At 26.0% G+C, this 21,875-nt stretch overlaps 1 long non-coding RNA gene across 1 annotated transcript; it reads left to right on the forward strand.

Moving 5' to 3' along the window:
* Positions 1 to 5,770: 5,770 nt before the first annotated feature.
* Positions 5,771 to 6,988, forward strand: LOC143922945 (uncharacterized). The gene is made up of 2 exons (XR_013261672.1): positions 5,771 to 6,034; positions 6,547 to 6,988. It is a non-coding gene; the product is annotated as an uncharacterized LOC143922945 (long non-coding RNA).
* The last annotated feature ends 14,887 nt before the right edge of the window (positions 6,989 to 21,875 follow it).

A 21,875-nucleotide genomic window follows, 5' to 3' on the forward strand; every position in this document is an offset into this window, starting at 1 on the left:
ACCGGTGCCGCGTCGATAGCTCAGACACACTAACAGACATTTGTTTACGTTTTCACTTTTGACAGTTGACGTGTGTGTACTCCAAAATGCGGCATATATAATACATTAATGAGTCAGTGTACACTTTTCTTCGAAGCCGTTGATATAGCTGAACACCATCTAACTCCTCTATCATGTCCAACTTTTCTAAAGAATACAAACATAACCCAGTGGGTTCCACATCAGATGACGGTTTATCCATAAAGCTTTTTGCCGGGATGGATTTCATTGTATGCTGGTCTAACAAATTCAAGGTGGATCGTTTCCAAGTGATTTCAATACTATTTTCATAGTATAGTGGATGTGGTGGAGGCAGTTATCATATATAATGCAATTGTCCGACCACATTTTATGTGTTGTGGATCTTTTCTGTAGGCTAGGCTAAGATAGGCTACAAACATTACAGAATAGAGCCACGAAGAGTATCTTAGATGCACATAAATACATAGGTATATTAGTATAAGATCCGTGTTAAAGTATTTTATAAATTTGATGATACTCTGAAAATATATATATGTTGGTTTTTATTTATAAGTTAGATAAGAAAATGTTACCTAGGTATTTCGATAGATATTTTATTAGAGGTATGGGGGAAGGCGAGTGCAACAGTGACGGTGTTGTTTATTCTGACGAAGAGAATGCTTCCCGCAAAACGGTGACTGACCGTGCATCGCATTGGTACTGCCAGAACCCCGGCGGTCACCACAGAGGGTTACATTTACATAAATATATTAATACATTATTATTTGTGTGATTGAATATAATTAGTTATTAAGCTTGGCTATATCTTAAATAAACAAATAAAACCTTTATTGTTTCAACACTCTACAATCACACATCCTATTCAAATCTAAACTGTCAAATATCATTCTGATTGTATAGATACTCCTTACAAAACTTGTCTACCTAAATCTTGTTTACACAAAACTGCTATTTGGAAAATATAATATAAGCATTTGAGAATAATGTTTATAATTTTTATCATCTCTTCCTCGTCCCTGTAACAAGCTATTCGCTCCACACAATAATTTTATTTCAGAAAAGCTCGCCAGCCGCTACACACATATGAATTGTCATCGTAGTATATTCTGCTTACAATCTACTATTTCTGCTTTTTAATTTACATGTTATATTTAAGAAAGAAAATAACTATCATAATGCATTTTTATAGAGTTATAATTACTTAAGTATGTTTCGAAATCTTAATTCACTGAAATAAATCCCAATTTATGATTGATCGTGTAAATATAATATGACTCGGAATTCCCAAACATTGGCTTTTTTTTTTTTTTTTTGATGCTTGACCATTTCTCGTCCACCTTGATTTTTCGGTTTTAAATTGAAATAAGAGTCAGGTAATTGGGTTTGAATACGGGCCACTCAAGCAACAGAATAGCATTTATTCATATAAAAGCATTAAAATATAATTTTAATAACATTTAAAACAATCGAAAAAAAAAATATATATATTCATTAATGTAAAACACAAAAAAGACACATGAAATAAGTGATTTCAACATTGAATCATTGAAGAATCACCAAATAAAAAAAATCAGATGTCTCCGTTCTTCGGTGAATTCTTTTCATGAGTTTTAAGACACAATATCGATAATGGACTTTTCGCAATAGAATAGGTAAAAGAGAATGATTAGAACTATTAAATTATTTTAATTAAAAGAGATAAACTTTATATGGTGAGTGATTAGCTGATTAATATTTAAGTCATATATGTAATTATGAGAATAACAGAGAATTACACATCTTAAGAAAAATTGCATTTTAACAATATAAATAAGTAATAAAGGTAAAACATTATAAACAAACAATATATGTAAAAAAATGTATGTATCAATTTTAAGTTCTAGTAGAACAATGTGAAAACAAGGTTATAATCTAATCGTGATATTTTAGTCAGTTTGGAACTATAAATAAACAATATTTTTATGGAAAACAAAAGTTTAAACCAGTCTAAGTATTTTCTGCATACCTCTGAACTATTAAATATAATAAAGTTTATTTCAGCTTCATGAGATGGGATGAGTTGGAAATAATTATATTTTTAAATAATCTATATAATATCTGTCTATCCACTATTAAAACTCCAATCATAGATCCATCTCCAAATCCTTAACAACATTAGTGAGAGCTAAGCGTTCGGCATGAGAATCGGCAGTCACTATATATTTTGGATTTATGTTCCCCAGAAATATTTCAAAAGAACTGAAAATGCTGAAAAATTCTCAAAAGTTGTTAGACTTTAGTAGTGATAACTGCTAATGGAACAGCGCTGGCTATACTTTCTGTCAGAACAAAAGTTATAGTGTGTTGTTGCAAATCAGAGGATGACGTTGAGTCAATAAATATAATGTTATTATGGTTTGGTCTCTCTTCATTAGCGGAGTTGTGATTATTACAGTAAAGGGATTTTCTATAAATTTAATTTTGGCGCCTCCTATTCTCCCTATACATTGAATGTATATTTTCTGTAAGAAAAGAATTTTAAATTTATTATGTACATATGTAGCTTTATAAAATGTTCATTGTCATAATATTCATTACCTTGATCATACTAGTCATTTTTCCACCTCTTTCATATAAAAATGCAGCATGCTGTTGAACTGCCTCCACCACATCCACTACACTATGAAAATAGCATTGAAATCAGTGGAACCCAATCACGGGAATGTTTTTGCGACTTGGAAACGATCCACGTTGAATTTGTTAGACCAACATACAATGAAATCCATCCCGGCAAAAAGCTTTATGGATAAGCCGTCATCTGATGTGGAACCCACGGGGTTATGTTTGTATTCTTTAGACAAGTTGGACATGATAGAGGAGGGGCAGTAGATGTTAGATATGCGTTCAGCTATATCAGCGGCTTCGAAGAAAAGTGACTGACTGACTGACTGACTCCTCAATGGATTATATATGTCGCGGTATCAATGCACACACGTCAAATGTCAAATGTAAAAACGTAAACAAATGTCGTAGTAGTAACAACGTAAATTCGGATGGGAAACTTAGATATGCACACAGAACACATATATTCTTTTCAATATATGAATAATCAATATGTAAAACAACTAACGTTAAAGAAAATTGACTATTGTATCAAGTCATGTATTAAAAATACTCTTGTGTGAAGCTATAGAAGTTTTTTACAAAAAATTTGGTACGTATATAAACGAAAAGACGTTTGCTAATTTCAATGACCATCTCTTCTCCACCGATCATGGTATTTGGTTGTTCTATTTGCGACACCACACAGACCCTAAGTAAATAATGATTTCAATCAATAACTGCAGTTTGTGACATGTCTAATTGTTTCGCACAATATTTAATGCTTATCAGCTCATTCACACAGCGATAAATAAAATTTAACATTGGAAAGAGTTTAAAAATTTGAAGCCACATATTTTTTCGAATTCCTTTTTTAGTTCAGAATTTAATATCACATTTATAATTGGGTTTCAAGCGTGGAGCTAGGATTCTAAACTTACATTAAATCCAAATTTCAGTTCTAAATATACTAGAACGAAAAATTTAAAAATAGCATAGTATAAGTAATATTTATCAATAAATTATGGAATTCAGCATTTTTAATCTTGACATATTCTCTAAAGCAGATTGCCTCCCTACGACGATAACTGTGATACCATGATCATGACGATAACTGTGATCTCACACTAGTTCCAGCCCAGCGCGATTTAGCCATGTCTTCACCCGATAGAGCGCATCATTGCCGCAGATCTCCACGCTTCTGAGGGATTTCGCAACCACCATGATTGCGACATCGTCCGCAAAAGCAACGGCGCTGGCACCCTCCGGGAGCTCTACACTCAGTAGCCCGTCATACATAGCGTTCCACAGGAATGGTCCGAGGACAGAGCCCTGCGGTACACCCGACGAGAGTCGCCGCCAGGAGAGTCCAATTTGTATTTGAGTTGGATATTAGTTATTGTCGTTTTTTCGAAATGCAAGTGGCAAATATGTCGATCTCGGAATTCGAAATCGTTCCCCCCTTCCCCCCTGCTTGATCTCTGTATAATTTATATAAAATACAGTCGCCATACAAACAGACTTACAACCTGTTGCTATTATATAATCTCCCGCCCTTTTTCCACATCACGCATCCCACGCACACTATACGAAAGAGAAGGAGATAGAGCAGAGCAGCCATCATCAGCAGAGACCAGACCACCGAAGACGAAGGAAGATACCGTGAGGAAACCAGCCCCGCCCACGCTAACCACGAGCTATCTCATAAACCGACATCAGGTGACTCTCGATTAAGAACCCCTGGCGTCCGTACAATTGTCGTTTGTTCGAAATGCAAGTGGCAAATATGTCGATCTCGGAATTCGAAATCGTGGATATAAAGAATTTATTTTTTCATCCAAAGTAATAAATTCTTTTCAATATCATTTGCTTTCATTAATTCAAAAATATAATTCTATTATTCATTCATATTTTAATCCCATTATAAAATGGTAAGACCAAAATCAGCAGTTTGGAATCACTTTAAAAGAATTCTGCAAGAATGCGGAACAAGTAAGAAGTTTGCAGCTGTATGTAGATATTGTGATACGAAATGTAACTGTATGGACGCCAGGGGTTCTCAATCGAGAAGCCACTTGGACGTGATGTTTGTAGAATTGCTCAGCGGTAAGAGTAGCGTGGCTTTGGCCTCACGGTGTCTTCCTTCGTCGTCTGTGGTCTGGTCTCCGCTGATGATGGCTCTGCTCTGTCTCCCTCTCTCGTACCGTGTGCGTATGTGAGCGCGATAAATCATATACATACATATCTACCTGCACTAAATATCAAGAAAAAAGAAAAAAAATCACGTAGTTGAGACATCACTTTTAATACATAGATACCGATATTATTGACATGGATGCTATAGACCAGTCCACTACTTTTGAATCTTCATGCATTGAATCTACTGCACGTTTACTTAGCATAAACCATAGGTGAATATAATCATATTTTGACAATATTACTGATTCCGAATGTCATCAACTTGATAGAGCATTTGCTAAAGCAATATATGTATCAAACTGTCCTTTATCTATTGTTAAAATATAAATACATACATAAAATTTTCAATGTTTAAGAGGATCTTGTATTACATATATTAAATGTATTTTATGCATAAATTTTGAATAAATATGATATTTGACATTCAAATAATTTTATAAAAAGTCTTATATTTAAATTAATATGACCTTTCTTTAATTATTACCTATGTACTAAAAGGTAATTGGACTATTCGTCACATTGCGGTGGTCACAAAGACAATTTTTCCATGAAAATCGCAAATACACAATTTTTGGCACTCGAGTTCTCGTTAGTATGATAGTTATCGTTAGTATGATGGACTTTTCGGCTGCCAGATGTTCCATTATACAGATTTTTTATCATCTCTAGTCATATCCTTTATAGTGTTTACTTTTTTTGTCTTTTACCATATTAATGTTATGAGTAATTAGTGTTTTATCTCATTATCTATACTAAGCGATTAGGCCCCGTGGACCTATCGGCTTCCGCCGTCTTCCCCATATATTCTCATAAATAAATAATATATTTTGTAGAAAAACACCTGTTGCTTTGTTGTGTCTTAAATAAAATAGCAGTGAGATTTATTGACATCGTGTCTAGTAATGATTCGCAATAAAGAGCAACAGTTGGTTTTTGTACAAGTCATGCAGTAGTCGACCATTATACACCCATATCCCAATGAAGTATTGATTAAATCTGACAACCTTTGGCCTTCAGTTAATTTTTCGTCAGTCACAGCTTGTCAGTCTACGACGTCACGATGTGTGCCTTAGAGCTGGACCCCACCATCTGCCAAGCTCTGCGATTGCTGCACTCTTCGAGCAGCGATTCTACCGACCAATTGCGTTCAGCTTTAGATGAGCTGAAATATTTGGACACGGGGCGAGAGAAGGAAAAGGAACGCGAAAAGGAGAAAGATACTGATCTGGTTGAGGTACTGTTTAGTTTGAGATCTTAGCAACTTGTAACATATTGCATTTTTATATTCCTATTTTTATATTTTCAAATTTTTATATTTTTATGTTTCATATTTTTATATATTTATCTTTCATATTATTATTTTTCATTATAATTTTATTTCTCATGTTTTTTATATTTCTATATTTCATGTATTTACAATTTTATATTTTTATTTTTACAATTTATATTTTTATATTTTATATTTTTACAATTTCGTATTTTTATATTTTTATATTTCATGTTTTAACAATTTTGTATTTTTGTATTTGTTTTATCCATATTTGTCTTTTAATTAATATATAATATTATTATAATATAATAGGAATTAATTTCCTTTTTATATAGCCATAGTGTCGACTTGGAGTTGATCTGTAAAGTCACTATGGCAAATTTGTGAATAAATAAATAAATAAATAAATATATATATATGTAAAAACATCTGATTAAATCTCATGACAAAAGAAACTCAACCTTTGACTTTTCTAGGAGTGTCACAGTCCAATTATAAGCAGTGTATGACTTGTCTCGACGCTCTAGACTTCGACAATGCGAGCAGCATTAATTCTCCGCCGATGGTGATCGAATGTTCTTCGTCGTCGACTGCCAGCGGTCCGATATCTCCGGAAAAAGCCAATTCTGTGAGCCCCCCGCCTCAAATCCCGTTGGACGAGCTGCCTACTCCTCCCAAGGTTGTAACACCGACTATAAACATCATATCGGGCGATCAGCGGCTTCAGATTGTCAAAAAGAAGTCGAACAAACACCGTGAAAATAAGCGAAACAATACAAAATAAACACATTGCAATTTTTGTTTAACGTTTAACTTGCATAATCATAATGTTACATTTGGCCTCTTGGTGGTATATTCGGTATGTTGACAAAATTGTGAAATGTAACAAGAAAGGTTGACAATGTTTCAAAATCATCTAAAAAAAAAAAAAAATTATCAAAAATTAAATAAGTTTATTTGTGAAATTTACTAAATGTTTAAAATAAATAATTTAATCTCAAAATTGATGTATTGTGCTCACTATTATTTATTGTAATGTTGTATCCTGAATAATATCAAATATTTTAATTTCAAAATTGATGTAATATGTATTGTAACAATATGTCCTCGATAAATTCAAATACAGGTATTCCTCGACTTACGACGGAGATACGTTCCTGAACCTCGGTCGTAAGTCGAATCCGTCGTAAGTCGAGGAATATATTTATATTTTTTTTTTCGGTGATTTTACTTACTTTTATTAATACAGTAATTCAAATGAATTCATATTTAAATTTTAAAAAAAATCTACATCATCCGTACTTATTAATTATAAATTATACATCCTCATCACTTATCACATAAGTACAATCCATTTCTTCATCTTCAGTTTGAGATACAGTCGTATGAGTTTTTTTGAAAAATGTGTCTAATTTTGTTTGAAAATTATCCTGTATTTTTTCTCTATATATTTCTTGGTAGCATGCAAGATTTTCTTGAATCCTGCGGTTCACATTTGAAAATCTTTCAATGTCTGGTTCCATCACTTCAAACTTTTGTATTCCTTGATTAATTAAATTAAAAGCAGCAGCCATTTATTTCAATACAAATTTTTTCAGCGGTTCCGCAGATGTGATTGATTTATTTTCATCAATATCCTCTTCTGCAACCATTTGAGTTTCAAGATCTAATAATTCTGCGTTGGTTACATCTTTTAAATCATTTTCAAGAAGTTGGTCGATGTCTTCGTTATCTACGTCAAATTGTAGACGTTCGCAAAATTGTACGATTAGGTTAGTAATATCCTCGACATTTTTTTTTCTTTTTCGTATATGCAAAGAGAAACGGGTTCAAATCGATAATTTTTAAATAATGAGCTTTAAGAGACGCAATGGAAATCGCTTTTCAATCTTGTCTTCGATCCAAATCACTAGTAATTTTACCATTTGTTGAATGGGTCCGAGTCTTTTTTTATTTATTATTTTAGATTTGAATGACAAGGACGATTTTAATTTGACGGCTTACGATTTTTTTTATTGTTTTATCACTTCAAGTTTCATTTCTAAGTCTATCACCTTTCTCTTTTTTTTAACAAGAGTTTATTTATCAGTCATTATCACGATTCTATATCACACATTATAAATCTTCTTATAAATAAAAATTTGAGCATTAATCAACACGAAATTAAGAAAATAAACATTCTAAAACAATAACGAACAGTTATGTAACAAACAGTAACGACCATATGAGTATGTTACCGTCGTGCGATTGGTGACGAAACCCAAAAGAATGAGTCATAACTTAATTTGTAAAACTACTGATATGTTTCATTTCTTCCGAAAGAGAATTCCCCGTTTTCATACCTCACATCCGCTTGAGATTTATCAATCAATTTTTGAAAAATAATTAATTAATAATTTTTTTTTTTTTCGGTCGTAAGTGCGAACCGTCGTAAGTCGAGGACTACCTGTATTTGAATCTCAAATTGATGTATTGGGTTTACTATTATTTATTGTAATGTTGTATCCTGAATAATATCAAATACTTTAATCTCAAAATTGATGTAATATGTATTGTAACAATATGTCCTCGATAAATTAAAATATTTGAATCTCAGATTGATGTATTGTGCTCACTATTATTTATTGTAATGTTGTATCCCGAATAATATCAAATATTTTGTAGGCGGGGTAGGTAGTGTTGACCGTATCCCAGCCTAAAGAAACACTGTTGTGCTTGTTTTAAGTTGTTTTATTGTTTGCCCAAATATTGTACAAGTGTATAAGAATATTTGAGGAAGTTTTCTCGAAGCGGTTATTGGCTGTTGACTTGGTGTCGTGCTGGCCGCTGGATCTGCAATGTGGTAGCTGGTCAGATGCTGGATGTCGACTGCTGTCGTGGTGGATGCTGCCTGTTGACTGGTCTGCTGCTGTGTGTCGACTCTTGTTGCTGTGGGTCGACTGAAGTTGTTTGGGCTGGACCTCCTTTTATATTGTTTTTGGGGATCCACATGACCTGTGTTTGGCGATTGATTCCAAAAAGTGCACGTGGTGTTTACGTGTGCAAGTTATGCGAGGAATGTGGTTTGTTGTTTAGGGTGGACGTTTCTCGAATGTTTGGCATCGTTTCACTCGATTTAGTTTAATGGATACAAGTGTTCTTCGTGTCGTTCCACTCGATTTAAATTATTGGATGCAGGTGTTCTTCGTGTCGTTCTGTTTGGTTTGTTGGGGTGGAATATGATCGAATGTTTGGCGTCGTTCCACTCGATTTAAATTATTGGATGCAGGTGTTCTTCGACTTGAGATGACGTCAATGGTTGAGCGTGAGAAATGTATTCTCCGTCGCAATAGATTTCGATAGTTTCGATTTGCGGTGGCGAGATTCCTCCAATTTTAATCTCAAAATTGATGTAAAATGTATTGTAACAATATGTCCTCGATAAATTAAAATATTTGAATCTCAAATTGATGAATTGTGCTCACTATTATTTATTGTAATGTTGTATCCTGAAAAATTTCAAATATTTTAATCTCAAAATTCATGTTATATGTATTGAAACAATATGTCCTCGATAAATTAAAATATTTGGATCTCAAATTGATGTATTGTGCTCACCATTATTTATTGTAATGTTGTAATATCAAATATTTTAATAATATCAAATATTAAATATTTAATAATATCAAATATTTTTATCTCAAAATGGATGTAATATGTATTGTAACATTATGTCCTCGATAAATTCGAATATTTGAATCTCAAACTAATGTATTGTGCTTACAATTATTTATTGTAATGTTGTATCCTGAATAATATCAAATATTTTAATCTCAAAATTGATGTAATATGTATTGTAACAATATGTCCTCGATTAATTTAAATATTTGAATCTCAAATTGGTGTATTGTGCTCACCATTATTTATTGTAATGTTGTAATATCAAATATTTTAATAATATCAAATATTAAATATTTAATAATATCAAATATTTTAATCTCAAAATTGATGTAATATGTATTGTTACAATATGTCCTCGATAAATTAAAATATTTGAATCTCAAATTGATGTATTGTGCTCACTATTATTTATTGTTATGTTGTATCCTGAATGATATCAAATATTTTAATCTCAAAATTGATGTAATATGAATTGAAACAATATGTCCTCGATAAATTAAAATATTTGAATCTCAAATTGATGTATTGTTCCTACTATGATTTATTGTAATGTTTTATCCTGAAGAATATCAAATATTTTAATCTCAAAATTGATGTAATATGTATTATAACAATATCTCCTCGATAAAATTAAATATTTGAATGTCAAACTGATGTATTGTGCTTACAATTATTTATTGTAATGTTGTTTCCTGAATTATATCAAATATTTTAATCTCAAAATTAATGTAATATGTATTGTAACAATATGTCCTCGATAAATTATAATATATGAATCTCAAATTGATGTATTGTGCTCACTATTATTTATTGTAATGTTGTAATATCAAATATTTTAATAATATCAAATATTTAATATTTAATAAAATCAAATATTTTAATCTCAAAATTGATGTAATATGTATTATAACAATATGTCCTCGATAAATTTAAATATTTGAATCTCAAACTGATGTATTGTGCTTACAATTATTTATTGTAATGTTGTTTCCTGAACAATATCAAATATTTTTATCTCAAAAATGATGTAATATTTATTGTAACAAAATGTCCTCGATAAATTAAAATATTTGAATCTCAATAAATGTTGTAATGTAATTCTCAAGTAATGTTGTATCCTGAATAATATCAAATATTTTAATATCAAAATTGATGTAATATGTGTTGTAACAATATGTCCTCGATAAATTAAAATATTTGAATCGCAAATTGATGTTTTGTGCTCACTATTATTTATTGTAATATTGTATCCTGAAAAATATCAAATATTTTAATCTCAAAATTGATGTTGTATGTATTGAAACAATATGTCCTCGATAAATTAAAATATTTGAATCTCAAATTGATGTATTGTGCTCACTATTATATATTGTATTGTTGTAATATCAAATATTAAATATTTAATAATATCAAATATTTTAATCTCAAAATTGATGTAATATGTATTGTAACAATATGTCATCGATAAATTAAAATATTTGAATCTCAAACTGATGTATTGTGCCAACTATTATTTATTGTAATGTTGTATCATGAATAATATCAAATTTTTTAATCTCAAAACTGATGTAATATGTATTGTAACAATATGTCCTCGATAAATTAAAATATTTGAATCTCAAATTGATGTATTGTGCTTACTATTATTTATTGTAATTATTTAATATCAAATATTTTAATAATATCAAATATTAAATTTTGAATAATATCAAATATTTTAATCTCAAAATTGATGTAATATGTATTGTCACAATATGTCCTCGATAAATTAAAATATTTGAATCTCAAACTGATTTATTGAGCTTACTATTATTTATTGAAATGTTGTTTCCTGAAGAATATCAAATATTTTAATCTCAAAATTGATGTAATATGTATCGTAACAATATGTCCTCGATAAATTAAAATATTTGATTCTCAAACTGATTTATTGAGCTTACTATTATTTATTGTAATGTTGTAATATCAAATATTTTAATAATATAAAATATTTTAATCTCAAAATTGATGTAATATGTATTATAACAATATGTCCTCGATAAATTTAAATATTTAAATCTCAAACTGATGTATTGTGCTTACAATTATTTATTGTAATGTTGTTTCCTGAATAATATCAAATATTTTAATCTCAAAATTGATGTTGTATGTATTGAAACAATATGTCCTCGATAAATTAAAATATTTGAATCTCAAATTGATGTATTGTGCTCACTATTATTTATTGTATTGTTGTAATATCAAATATTTTAATAATATCAAATATTAAATATTTAATAATATCAAATATTTTAATCTCAAAATTGATGTAATATGTATTATAACAATATGTCCTCGATAAATTTAAATATTTAAATCTCAAACTGATGTATTGTGCTTACAATTATTTATTGTAATGTTGTTTCTTGAATAATATCAAATATTTTTATCTCAAAAATGATGTAATATTGATTGTAACAAAATGTCCTCGATAAATTAAAATATTTGAATCTCAAAAAATATTGTAATGTAATTCTCAAGTAATGTTGTATCCTGAATATTATCAAATATTTTTATATCAAAATTGATGTAATTTGTATTGTAACAATATGTCCTCGATAAATTAAAATATTTGAATCTCAAATTGATGTATTGTGCTTACTATTATTTATTGTAATGTTGTAATATCAAATATTTTAATAATGTCAAATATTAAATATTTAATAATATCAAATATTTTAATCTCAAAATTGATGTAATATGTATTGTAACAATATGTCATCGATAAATTAAAATATTTGAATCTCAAACTGATGTATTGTGCCAACTATTATTTATTGTAATGTTGTATCCTGAATAATATCAAATATTTTAATCTCAAAACTGATGTAATATGTATTGTAACAATATGTCCTCGATAAATTAAAATATTTGAATCTCAAATTAATGTATTGTGCTTACTATTATTTATTGTAATTATTTAATATCAAATATTTTAATAATATCAAATATTAAATTTTTAATAATATCAAATATTTTAATCTCAAAATTGATGTAATATGTATTGTCACAATATGTCCTCGATAAATTAAAATATTTAAATCTCAAACTGATTTATTGAGCTTACTATTATTTATTGTAATGTTGTTTCCTGAAGAATATCAAATATTTTAATCTCAAAATTGATGAAATATGTATTGTAACAATATGTCCTCGATAAATTAAAATATTTGAATCTCAAACTGATTTATTGAGCTTACTATTATTTATTGAAATGTTGTTTCCTGAAGAATATCAAATATTTTAATCTCAAAATTGATGTAATATGTATCGTAACAATATGTCCTCGATAAATTAAAATATTTGATTCTCAAACTGATTTATTGAGCTTACTATTATTTATTGTAATGTTGTAATATCAAATATTTTAATAATATAAAATATTTTAATCTCAAAATTGATGTAATATGTATTATAACAATATGTCCTCGATAAATTTAAATATTTAAATCTCAAACTGATGTATTGTGCTTACAATTATTTATTGTAATGTTGTTTCCTGAATAATATCAAATATTTTAATCTCAAAATTGATGTTGTATGTATTGAAACAATATGTCCTCGATAAATTAAAATATTTGAATCTCAAATTGATGTATTGTGCTCACTATTATTTATTGTATTGTTGTAATATCAAATATTTTAATAATATCAAATATTAAATATTTAATAATATCAAATATTTTAATCTCAAAATTGATGTAATATGTATTATAACAATATGTCCTCGATAAATTTAAATATTTAAATCTCAAACTGATGTATTGTGCTTACAATTATTTATTGTAATGTTGTTTCTTGAATAATATCAAATATTTTTATCTCAAAAATGATGTAATATTTATTGTAACAAAATGTCCTCGATAAATTAAAATATTTGAATCTCAAAAAATATTGTAATGTAATTCTCAAGTAATGTTGTATCCTGAATATTATCAAATATTTTTATATCAAAATTGATGTTATTTGTATTGTAACAATATGTCCTCGATAAATTAAAATATTTGAATCTCAAATTGATGTATTGTGCTTACTATTATTTATTGTAATGTTGTAATATCAAATATTTTAATAATGTCAAATATTAAATATTTAATAATATCAAATATTTTAATCTCAAAATTGATGTAATATGTATTGTAACAATATGTCATCGATAAATTAAAATATTTGAATCTCAAACTGATGTATTGTGCCAACTATTATTTATTGTAATGTTGTATCCTGAATAATATCAAATATTTTAATCTCAAAACTGATGTAATATGTATTGTAACAATATGTCCTCGATAAATTAAAATATTTGAATCTCAAATTAATGTATTGTGCTTACTATTATTTATTGTAATTATTTAATATCAAATATTTTAATAATATCAAATATTAAATTTTTAATAATATCAAATATTTTAATCTCAAAATTGATGAAATATGTATTGTAACAATATGTCCTCGATAAATTAAAATATTTGAATCTCAAATTGATGTATTGTTCCTACTTTGATTTATTGTAATGTTTTATCCTGAAGAATATCAAATATTTGAATCTCAAAATTGATGTAATATGTATTGTAACAATATGTCCTCGATAAATAATAATATTTGAATCTCAAATTGATGTATTGTGCTCACCATTATTTATTGTAATGTTGTAATATCAAATATTTTAATAATATCAAATATTAAATTTTTAATAATATCAAATATTTTAATCTCAAAATTGATGTAATATGTATCGTAACAATATGTCCTCGATAAATTAAAATATTTGATTCTCAAACTGATTTATTGAGCTTACTATTATTTATTGTAATGTTGTAATATCAAATATTTTAATAATATCAAATATTTTAATCTCAAAATTGATGTAATATGTATCGTAACAATATGTCCTCGATAAATTAAAATATTTGATTCTCAAACTGATTTATTGAGCTTACTATTATTTATTGTAATGTTGTAATATCAAATATTTTAATCTCAAAATTGATGTAATATGTATTATAACAATATGTCCTCTATAAATTTAAATATTTAAATCTCAAACTGATGTATTGTGCTTACAATTATTTATTGTAATGTTGTTTCCTGAATAATATCAAATATTTTAATCTCAAAATTGATGTAATATGTATTGTAACAATATGTACTCGATAAATTAAAATATTTGAATCGCAAATTGATGTTTTGTGCTCACTATTATTTATTGTAATATTGTATCCTGAAAAATATCAAATATTTTTATCTCAAAATTGATGTTGTATGTATTGAAACAATATGTCCTCGATAAATTAAAATATTTGAATCTTAAATTGATGTATTGTGCTCACTATTATTTATTGTATTGTTGTAATATCAAATATTTTAATAATATCAAATATTAAATATTTAATAATATCAAATATTTTAATCTCAAAATTGATGTAATATGTATTATAACAATATGTCCTCGATAAATTTAAATATTTGAATCTCAAACTGATGTATTGTGCTTACAATTATTTATTGTAATGTTGTTTCCTGAATAATATCAAATATTTTTATCTCAAAAATTATGTAATATTTATTGTAACAAAATGTCCTCGATAAATTAAAATATTTGAATCTCAAACTGATGTATTGTGCCAACTATTATTTATTGTTATGTTGTATCCTGAATAATATCAAATATTTTCATCTCAAAACTGATGTAATATGTATTGTAACAATATGTCCTCGATAAATTAAAATATTTGAATCTCAAATTGATGTATTGTGCTTACTATTATTTATTGTAATTATTAATTATCAAATATTTTAATAATATCAAATATTTTAATCTCAAAATTGATGTAATATGTATTGTCACAATATGTCCTCGATAAATTAAAATATTTAAATCTCAAACTGATTTATTGAGCTTACTATTATTTATTGTAATGTTGTTTCCTGAAGAATATCAAATATTTTAATCTCAAAATTGATGAAATATGTATTGTAACAATATGTCCTCGATAAATTAAAATATTTGAATCTCAAATTGATGTATTGTTCCTACTTTGATTTATTGTAATGTTTTATCCTGAAGAATATCAAATATTTGAATCTCAAAATTGATGTAATATGTATTGTAACAATATGTCCTCGATATATTAAAATATTTGAATCTCAAATTGATGTATTGTGCTTACTATTATTTATTGTAATGTTGTAATATCAAATATTTCAATAATATCAAATATTAAATATTTAATAATATCAAATATTTTAATCTCAAAATTGATGAAATATGTATTGTAACAATATGTCATCGATAAATTAAAATATTTGAATCTCAAACTGATGTATTGTGCCAACTATTATTTATTGTAATGTTGTATCCTGAATAATATCAAATATTTTAATCTCAAAACTGATGTAATATGTATTGTAACAATATGTCCTCGATAAATTAAAATATTTGAATCTCAAATTAATGTATTGTGCTTACTATTATTTATTGTAATTATTTAATATCAAATATTTTAATAATATCAAATATTAAATTTTTAATAATATCAAATATTTTAATCTCAAAATTGATGTAATATGTATTGTCACAATATGTCCTCGATAAATTAAAATATTTAAATCTCAAACTGATTTATTGAGCTTTCTATTATTTATTGTAATGTTGTTTCCTGAAGAATATCAAATATTTTAATCTCAAAATTGATGAAATATGTATTGTAACAATATGTCCTCGATAAATTAAAATATTTGAATCTCAAACTGATTTATTGAGCTTACTATTATTTATTGAAATGTTGTTTCCTGAAGAATATCAAATATTTTAATCTCAAAATTGATGTAATATGTATCGTAACAATATGTCCTCGATAAATTAAAATATTTGATTCTCAAACTGATTTATTGAGCTTACTATTATTTATTGTAATGTTGTAATATCAAATATTTTAATAATATAAAATATTTTAATCTCAAAATTGATGTAATATGTATTATAACAATATGTCCTCGATAAATTTAAATATTTAAATCTCAAACTGATGTATTGTGCTTACAATTATTTATTGTAATGTTGTTTCCTGAATAATATCAAATATTTTAATCTCAAAATTGATGTTGTATGTATTGAAACAATATGTCCTCGATAAATTAAAATATTTGAATCTCAAATTGATGTATTGTGCTCACTTTTATTTATTGTATTGTTGTAATATCAAATATTTTAATAATATCAAATATTAAATATTTAATAATATCAAATATTTTAATCTCAAAATTGATGTAATATGTATTATAACAATATGTCCTCGATAAATTTAAATATTTGAATCTCAAATTGATGTATTGTGCTCACTATTATTAATTGTAATGTTTTATCCTGAATAATATCAAATATTTTAATCCCAAAATTGATGTTATATGTATTGAAACAATATGTCCTCGATAAATAAAAATATTTGAATCTCAAATTGATGTATTGTTCCTACTATGATTTATTGTAATGTTTTATCCTGAAGAATATCAAATATTTTAATCTCAAAATTGATGAAATATGTATTATAACAATATGTTCTCGATAAATTTAAATATTTGAATGTCAAACTGATGTATTGTGCTTACAATTATTTATTGTAATGTTGTTTCCTGAATTATATCAAATATTTTAATCTCAAAATTAATGTAATATGTTTTGTAACAATATGTCCTCGATAAATTATAATATTTGAATCTCAAATTGATGTATTGTGCTCACTATTATTTATTGTAATGTTGTAATATCAAATATTTTAATAATATCAAATATTTAATATTTAATAAAATCAAATATTTTAATCTCAAAATTGATTTAATATGTATTATAACAGTATGTCCTCGATAAATTTAAATATTTGAATCTCAAACTGATGTATTGTGCTTACAATTATTTATTGTAATGTTGTTTCCTGAATAATATCAAATATTTTTATCTCAAAAATGATGTAATATTTATTGTAACAAAATGTCCTCGATAAATTAAAATATTTGAATCTCAATAAATGTTGTAATGTAGATCTCAAGTAATGTTGTATCCTGAATAATATCAAATATTTTAATATCAAAATTGATGTAATATGTATTGTAACAATATGTCCTCGATAAATTAAAATATTTGAAACCCAAATTGATGTTTTGTGCTTACTATTATTTATTGTAATGTTGTAATATCAAATATTTTAATAATATCAAATATTAAATATTTAATTATATCAAATATTTTAATCTCAAAATTGATGTAATATGTATTGTAAGAATATGTCCTCGATAAATTACAATATTTGAATCTCAAATTGATGTATTGTGCTCACTATTATTAATTGTACTGTTTTATCCTGAATAATATCAAATATTTTAATCCCAAAATTGATGTTATATGTATTGAAACAATATGTCCTCGATAAATTAAAATATTTGAATCTCAAATTGATGTATTGTTCCTACTATGATTTATTGTAATGTTTTATCCTGAAGAATATCAATTATTTTAATCTCAAAATTGATGTAATATGTATTATAACAATATGTCCTCGATAAATTTAAATATTTGAATGTCAAACTGATGTATTGTGCTTACAATTATTTATTGTAATGTTGTTTCCTGAATTATATTAAATATTTTAATCTCAAAATTAATGTATCATGTTTTGTAACAATATGTCCTCGATAAATTATAATATTTGAATCTCAAATTGATGTATTGTGCTCACTATTATTTATTGTAATGTTGTAATATCAAATATTTTAATAATATCAAATATTTAATATTTAATAAAATCAAATATTTTAATCTCAAAATTGTTTAAATATGTATTATAACAATATGTCCTCGATAAATTTAAATATTTGAATATCAAACTGATGTATTGTGCTTACAATTATTTATTGTAATGTTGTTTCCTGATTAATATCAAATATTTTTATCTCAAAAATGATGTAATATGTATTGTAACAAAATGTCCTCGATAAATTAAAATATTTGAATCTCAATAAATGTTGTAATGTAGATCTCAAGTAATGTTGTATCCTGAATAATATCAAATATTTTAATATCAAAATTGATGTTGTATGTATTGAAACAATATGTCCTCGATAAATTAAAATATTTGAATCTCAAATTGATGTATTGTGCTCACTATTATTTATTGTATTGTTGTAATATCAAATATTTTAATAATATCAAATATTAAATATTTAATTATATCAAATATTTTAATCTCAAAATTGATGTAATATGTATTGTAAGAATATGTCCTCGATAAATTACAATATTTGAATCTCAAATTGATGTATTGTGCTCACTATTATTAATTGTAATGTTTTATCCTGAATAATATCAAATATTTTAATCCCAAAATTGATGTTATATGTATTGAAACAATATGTCCTCGATAAATTAAAATATTTGAATCTCAAATTGATGTATTGTTCCTACTATGATTTATTGTAATGTTTTATCCTGAAGAATATCAAATATTTTAATCTCAAAATTGATGTAATATGTATTATAACAATATGTTCTCGATAAATTTAAATATTTGAATGTCAAACTGATGTATTGTGCTTACAATTATTTATTGTAATGTTGTTTCCTGAATTATATCAAATATTTTAATCTCAAAATTAATGTAATATGTTTTGTAACAATATGTCCTCGATAAATTATAATATTTGAATCTCAAATTGATGTATTGTGCTCACTATTATTTATTGTAATGTTGTAATATCAAATATTTTAATAATATCAAATATTTAATATTTAATAAAATCAAATATTTTAATCTCAAAATTGATTTAATATGTATTATAACAGTATGTCCTCGATAAATTTAAATATTTGAATCTCAAACTGATGTATTGTGCTTACAATTATTTATTGTAATGTTGTTTCCTGAATAATATCAAATATTTTTATCTCAAAAATGATGTAATATTTATTGTTACAAAATGTCCTCGATAAATTAAAATATTTGAATCTCAATAAATGTTGTAATGTAGATCTCAAGTAATGTTGTATCCTGAATAATATCAAATATTTTAATATTAAAATTGATGTAATATGTATTGTAACAATATGTCCTCGATAAATTAAAATATTTGAAACCCAAATTGATGTTTTGTGCTTACTATTATTTATTGTAATGTTGTAATATCAAATATTTTAATAATCTCAAATATTAAATATTTAATTATATCAAATATTTTAATCTCAAAATTGATGTAATATGTATTGTAAGAATATGTCCTCGATAAATTACAATATTTGAATCTCAAATTGATGTATTGTGCTCACTATTATTAATTGTAATGTTTTATCCTGAATAATATCAAATATTTTAATCCCAAAATTGATGTTATATGTATTGAAACAATATGTCCTCGATAAATTAAAATATTTGAATCTCAAATTGATGTATTGTTCCTACTATGATTTATTGTAATGTTTTATCCTGAAGAATATCAATTATTTTAATCTCAAAATTGATGTAATATGTATTATAACAATATGTCCTCGATAAATTTAAATATTTGAATGTCAAACTGATGTATTGTGCTTACAATTATTTATTGTAATGTTGTTTCCTGAATAATATCAAATATTTTTATCTCAAAAATGATGTAATATGTATTGTAACAAAATGTCCTCGATAAATTAAAATATTTGAATCTCAATAAATGTTGTAATGTAGATCTCAAGTAATGTTGTATCCTGAATAATATCAAATATTTTAATATCAAAATTGATGTAATATGTATTGTAACAATATGTCCTCGATAAATTAAAATATTTGAAACCCAAATTGATGTTTTGTGCTTACTATTATTTATTGTAATGTTGTAATATCAAATATTTTAATAATATCAAATATTAAATATTTAATTATATCAAATATTTTAATCTCAAAATTGATGTAATATGTATTGTAACAATATGTCCTCGATAAATTAAAATATTTGAATCTCATCTGAAGTATTGTGCTTACTTTTATTAATTGTAATGTTGTTTCCTGAATAATATCAAATATTTTATTCTCAAAATTGATGTAATATGTATTGTAACATTATGTCCTCGATAAATTACAATATTTGAACCTCAAATTGATGTATTGTGCTCACTATTATTAATTGTAATGTTTTATCCTGAATAATATCAAATATTTTTATCCCAAAGTTGATGTTATATGTATTGAAACAATATGTCCTCGATAAATTAAAATATTTGAATCTCAAATTGATGTATTGTTCCTACTATGATTTATTGTAATGTTTTATCCTGAAGAATATCAAATATTTTAATCTCAAAATTGATGTAATATGTATTGAAACAATATGTCCTCGATAAATTAAAATATTTGATTCTCAAATTGATGTATTGTGCTCACTTTTATTTATTGTAATGGTATAATCGGAGTGACCTCACCCGAAAACCTGGGTAAGAAGCTAATAGAGAAGATGGCAGCTTGGGTAATCATTGACACGATCGCGTCAACGGTGATGCGCAAGAAGGAGGCGAATGAACGAGAGAGAAGAATGCACGCGAGAAGAACAGAAGAAAGGAAAGAAAGAAGACTAGAAATAAAGAATGAATGGAGATGAATTAATGGACCACCACTCTTTGAAGTAATACACAGAAGTCCCAGAGAGTGGAGGTCGGGGGTGGGGTTTAGCCGGTAAAAATCCGGCACTACCCTGCAGTTCGGACTGTAGTCTGTCTTTCGAAGATTCCCCACCTCCAGCGCAGCGAAAAAAAAAAAAAAAAAAAAAATGTTGTATCCTGAATAATATCAAATATTTTAATCTCAAAATTGATGTAATATGTATTGTAACAAAATTTCCTCGATAAATTTAAATATTTGAATTTCAATAAATGTTGTAATGTAATTCTCAAGTAATGTTGTTTCCTGAATAATATCAAATATTTTTATCTCAAAATTGATGTAATATGTATTGTAACAATATGTCCTCGATAAATTAAAATATTTGAATCTCAAATTGATGTATTGTGCTTACTATGATTTATTGTAATGTTGTAATATCAAATATTTTTATAATATCAAATATTAAATATTTAATAATATCAATT

Source organism: Arctopsyche grandis, chromosome 2 (assembly GCF_051622035.1).
Source record: "Arctopsyche grandis isolate Sample6627 chromosome 2, ASM5162203v2, whole genome shotgun sequence".
Taxonomy (NCBI): Eukaryota; Metazoa; Arthropoda; class Insecta; order Trichoptera; family Hydropsychidae; genus Arctopsyche; species Arctopsyche grandis.